Below are 6,000 nucleotides of genomic sequence, written 5' to 3' on the forward strand. Positions count from 1 at the left end.
ATAACGTACCTTATCTGTGCTCTTGTACCGTTACGTACGGATACTAAGAAGAAGAATATTTTATATAAATATATTTAAACAGATACTGTACTGTACTGTGTATAGGTAGAATTGTTTTTACATGGGACATATAATCTACTACTTTAAGTATTTTTTGTAAAAGCAAAACTGATATTGAATGTAAAATTGTATTCAAATTATGTTTTAAATTATAGACTACGACGTAATTGTGTAAATAATAGTGTAATATTTTATTATTACCTGTTTAAATTTCGACAAAATAAAGAAGTACGACTAGATAATGAATGTTTGTGAAATGTGTGTGAAAATGTTTTTATGTAGCTTGTGAAAACATTAATAAATTCATATATACCAATCTACGACAATTAGTACAAGTTTAACCTAATGGATAAATAGTATGTAACAATGGAGTTTTAAGGGTTATACATTCATATTAGGAGCAACCAGGTTTACATCCATTGGTTAAATAAGAAGGTTGATTTATCGACATATTCTTGTGGATGCGCGATTTACATTGGTTACGGGCAGACCACAAACCGTCCAGAACAAACAGGCTTTAAGGTTCTATAAGGTGAGCAGACGAACTCGTTAATGTCATCGAAACACGCTAGATGCAAGCCGCTTACGACTAGTGCTATTGTGAATTCATGGGGGAGGCAGCTATGGGTTTACCACAGCTAAACTGATGATTATGATTAAAGTCAATCGTAATAATTACGATGGGTAATGTTATAGAAGTGATTTCGAAACATTATCTTAACGAAAGTGAATTAATTAGTTTTAGTTCAACCCTCACATCCTTTAAAGTATTGTTTATATGTAATGAAAAGCTTTCAAAAAGTATTTAATAAGTTAATATTAATCCCCCTAAATTTATCCGGTCGTATACTTTTGAAACTTTAAGATGAAAACAAAAATACCATTTTAATTTAATTCTACTATATATTTTATGTAATGACTAGCTTATGTAATATCTATCAAAATATGTGTAAAGCAAAAATTGTGTTGTGTTTTTTCTGTTAACCGTACATCATGTATGAGATGATCTGTAAAGTAAAAACTAAAGTATTCAAGATAGCTCTGTGCGTATAGCGGCTTTCGATTCGCACCACCTACCACGTTTCACTGTAACTGGCTACACCAGTTCTACATACTATAACATTATGTCGCCTTGAGTGTACAGTTAAGAACATCAGGGGCTAAGCTCATTATAAACAAAGGCCGACATAATCGATACATTACTACTATCCACCGTTAAAATAAACAGTTTTTAATTTATTGTTTACTTAAAGACTCATGCTTAATCAATCAAAACGATCTAAATTAACATTTCTTAATAGAACTCCTGTTTGATTTTAATTTCCAATCGAATGATGTGTTTCTTAAATTATGCTAGAACCATGTAAATTTAGTTTGAAATTAAATGTTTAATGAATAAGCAAAGCTTTCTCTCAGAGACTTTGGATTTCTGGCTTTAAATATACAGAATTAAATACTGCACATCACTGCGTCGCACACGTCATCTTGTAAAAAAAAAACATGACGGGTTTCATTAGCTTTGTAATTTGGAGAATTTTGAAAATGGCGCTGTTTTGGTTACACTGATCAAGAAGATCAGAAAAGAGATGAACAATCAAAATAGTTGATTAATCAAATTATCTAAACTAATTGTAATTCTTCGCCAAGTTGCTGGCAGCTTAATATTCGTGAATAAGAATGATAATTTAAGGAATTATAAATTATTCAGTTATCAATTATTTACATAAATGGTCTATAGAAACGAATATAGCCAAGTGGATCAGCACGTGGAATAGATATTAGACATAGTGGGGAGAACAGATGCCCTCTCGGACCTAGAGGTTCTGGAATGAAGACCACTCACAGCGTGGAGTAACAACTTTGTTAGACACCTCGGAAGACGCTAAATAAAAACCGTTCCCAATCTGTCCAATTGGAAATGTATCGAGGAGGCCTATGCACAGCAGTAGACATACTGCTGCTAAAATCATGTCGACAATAATGATAAACGCACGTAAGGCAAGAGGGTACTCAAAAATAAATACTTTTACTGCGAAGAATCTATAAGAATTCATGTAAATTCAATAAAATAACATACATACATTTTGTTAATTCTTCAAAGGCATTCAGATGCGTAAAACGAGCTATGCTTGAAAAGATCGCTAGAATTGAAATACAGTTTAACACCTTATTTGTTTTACAAAAAAATGTTTTTGTGAAGAAAGTAATCGGTTTGTACGTTGTGTGTATTTTTGATTGATTTAAAAATTGTTAGCCATTGTTTTTAAGACTAACACTGAATTAATAATTATGATAATAATAATAAAGCCTTTAATTTCTTGTAGAAAGTAATGTTACAGAGTTATGAATTTCGTGTTTTACTAGCTCGTTTTTTTAAATCTACAAGAACCCTTCAGCGGCCTCCTTCGAAGTAGCCCAAATTTTTCTAATCTATGTTTTTAAGTGCTTCTGTCAGTTCTAGTATTCGTCCATATGACGACAAACTTTTGACGTCGTATGTTAGTACGTAGAGTTTGTTACTTGATCTTAGTGTTTTGGTCGTAGTCTTCCTCGGTGACCAATCGGCTTGGAAGAAGATTGTTGTTGCTTGTCTATTTATGTTCATTTGTATAGTTCGTGCGGGAGTATCGCCCTTATTTTTGTTCACTAAAAACTGTAACATGCTTAGACATAAATAGTCTTAGAAATCAACATCTCAAATTGGCTATTCGCAGATTCAATTCTTTTTACAACTAAGAGTTTTAACCTTCTTCGCAGGATTCAAAACCATTAGCAATGGAACGAATATTATAATTGTTAGTTTTTATTATATTGAGTACATCTCGCCGAAAATTACAATGAAACTTAATTATGCAATGGTTCCAGTGTATGTCTAATTAATAACTACGATCTCCAATATTAATAACAGCTTTGATCAGGAACATTGTTTTCTACATACTTCTATCCATCCGTTTTTCTAACAGGCTGTTGCAGCACAATAATAATTATCATGTTAAGAGATCTGAAATAATCTCATATATTTTAATATAACGCATATTCTGGTACTGCTAGCCCTTAGTTAAAGACGAATCGCCTGACATCAATTGAATACAGCTATAGAAAAAGGATTGAGAGAAGAAGAAATTAAACTGCATGAAGTGGTAGTATGCAAAAGAATGGAAACGTGGTCTCACACTTCGGGCCTCATTGAAAAGCTCACTGTTACTCAACAAGTCATGGATACGGTTATGCTGAGGGTATATCTTCGGAAATGAGAACGAACGAAAGTTACCGACATATGCCAGCAGATTAACAAGTTCGCGTGACAGAGGGTAGGCGACATAACACGAAAAACAAATGGCAGCTGTTACATTAAGGTTCCGGAGTGGAAACCACGGACCTTCCTCGTCTCTCACAAGATAGTCAGACGACCTTGATAGCTTCGGCAAAGACACTAAATGCTCGCCGCTTCCAGCCGCTCCCAGCCGCTCTTGTTACAAATCTATGCGGTAGGCATAGACTTACCCGGATTTAGCAGCAGACGTTCAACGATTTCAATAATAACAATGATGAAAATAATGGTAAAAGTATATAAACTCGCATTCCATATTAATATTTTGATCTTTAATAAACTCGACATTAAGTCACGTTCTTCTTACATTATCTGTGGACGCATTCTAATATACTTTTATCACGCCAGAAGCAATGCTGTATTCACAAAACACTTGGTTATATAAGACAGGTTATAGACCACAAACGCACGTAGTAAAACATCCATGGAATAGACGAATTGTCAGAACTGTAGTAGATAATTTCATTTATATAACAAATTGTAACAATACCTTGAAAATAACCTTTACAGTTTTTACAAATTCAAATATAAAATACCTTCAAATATGGAAAAGAAGTAAATAAAAATATACCACATTTTGCAACTACTTGCCGATAAACTTCAACTGAATAAAACAGAAATCTATTTCATAATGGTGTATGAAATATAAATCGAAATATGAAATTTGCCGCAGCCGTAGCATCTAGGTCGCCAACAATAACTCGCACTGTCCCAGTGGTAGAATATGTCTCCATTTTTGCGTCCCCGGGCGAAAATAATTTAACCCATGAAGACCCTAAAAGAGAAAGTTAGTGACATATTTATTCTATTTGCTGAAATAAGTAATAACTTCATTACGTTGCGATCACTAAACCCGAATGAGATCGTTTTAAACTCATCTTAGAACGGGACGCATTTGGAATCCGTATACCTTTAATATAAGTTGAAGGACATTATATTGAGGAAGGACTAAATTTGTTAACATTTTCTATTAAATTGGAGTCTTCTGGCCGTTTTCGTAGATTAGTGATTACTAATATTAAGTCAAAGTTGGAAATAAGGAAATTATTGGCCTGTTGCATTTCGACAGAAAAAATAATTAATTGATGCAATGATTTCAGAGTGATTGGTAATAGGTGTAAGAGTTTTAAAGCTTTCGAGTGATATATGAACTATACGCATAATACATTTACTTCTTTAAAACTGTTATGGCTATAACATATCATCCCTGTATATAGACTAGGCATAACAGTTCGTCTAAAGAAGTTAACGAACACAATTTAATGTTTTTTTTTCTTTTATTAAACCGCTTATTTATTTATAAGCAACAAAGAAATTTGCTAGGATATTATAGTGACCCAATTCGCGCCTTCATTGTGCAGCATGCACGCGATTAAGGGTTGTAATTCGAAGTCGACTGAAGGGTTTTTATGTCGGCTTTGGACGTGACATGTTCGCTCTGTTCTGTACTCGAGAAATCCAATAGTTTGTTTGTGTATATATTTTTTGTATAAACACTATCAACGCTTTATACTGTCGTGAGAAAAAATTTATAAAGACTTTGGAAAATAATGTATATGTTTATAAAAGCAAAATAAGTTTTTTAAATAAACAGTGGTTGACGTTATCTCGGAGGTAAATAAATTTTATACAATTTTTGAACATCTTAAATATAACTATGCCAGATAACGGTGACGGATTTTTTATACTCAGTTATATTATTTAGAGTTATTCTGATAAAAAAGTGTGTTATAAAGTGATATTGTACTCATAAACCTTAAAAACTAAGAGTTAATAACACCGGTTTTGTTGAAATAAACTTATTCTCTAATAATCCAGGTAAAAAAATAACAGTAAATATTTTACGACGCTAAATGAAATTTAAACCTAAATAAGTTCGTTGCAGTGATAGAAAATTGCAGTATTCAAGTTAACGCTGGCTTTCAACAAGGTTTTCAATAAAATATTTTAAATTGACGCATAATTAACGGACATTCAAAAGCAGACGCTGTGAATACTTACCTCCTTAACTCTTCTAAATGAGATCTAGTAGCACGAAGCCGATCGCTTTTTCTCTGTTGACAGTTTTCACTTCGCCAACAATCCAACAACTTTCAATTCACTAAAGTTCAAGTCAATAATATAAACACATTCAAGTCCGAAATCTATATGAGTAATAAAGTAAATAAAACTAATATGAAACAAATAAGAAAGTGTTTTAAAAAGAAAAACAATGTACCCAATTGAATTTGAAATTTATTAGAATCAAAATGTATAATTTGTAGACAGTTGAAACGCCTAGAACACGACACACTCAAGTTAGTACCGGGGAGGTTCGAAGTGAGCGTACGTCGCAACGAGGAGAGGTTAAGACACACGATCGGGGAGAGCGAGTCGACGTGAGTGACGCCGAGTAGATTCCTCCCGCCCGCTAGCGCCGCGCGCGCCCGCGAGCAAAAAGGATGCAGCGAGCGACCCCCGGCCCCGCAAATATCGCCGCTCTGATCATCTCACCAGAGTTTCAAGTACCCTCCACTATGCCAACGCCGCTCGGAGAGGGAGGGCTTACCCAAACTTATTTCCGAAATGACACAAATAACACATACACCGTTATTCGCAATTGAAGCTTA

General features: G+C 33.8%; 1 protein-coding gene across 2 annotated transcripts in view; it reads right to left on the minus strand.

Annotated features, from left to right (window-relative positions):
* The window catches only part of mub (poly(rC)-binding protein mub), a 167,377-nt gene extending 161,657 nt beyond the window's left edge, over positions 1 to 5,720 (minus strand). For both annotated transcript variants that reach the window (XM_068775270.1, XM_068775269.1), the window contains exon 1: positions 5,393 to 5,720. The gene's annotated coding sequence lies outside the window, so the exon portion shown is untranslated. The remainder of the gene's footprint in view (positions 1 to 5,392) is intronic.
* Between the last annotated feature and the right edge of the window lie 280 nt (positions 5,721 to 6,000).

Source organism: Battus philenor, unplaced genomic scaffold (assembly GCF_028537555.1).
Source record: "Battus philenor isolate CCGP_79_NKW_IND1 unplaced genomic scaffold, ilBatPhil1.0.hap1 SCAF_8, whole genome shotgun sequence".
Classification (NCBI taxonomy): domain Eukaryota; kingdom Metazoa; phylum Arthropoda; class Insecta; order Lepidoptera; family Papilionidae; genus Battus; species Battus philenor.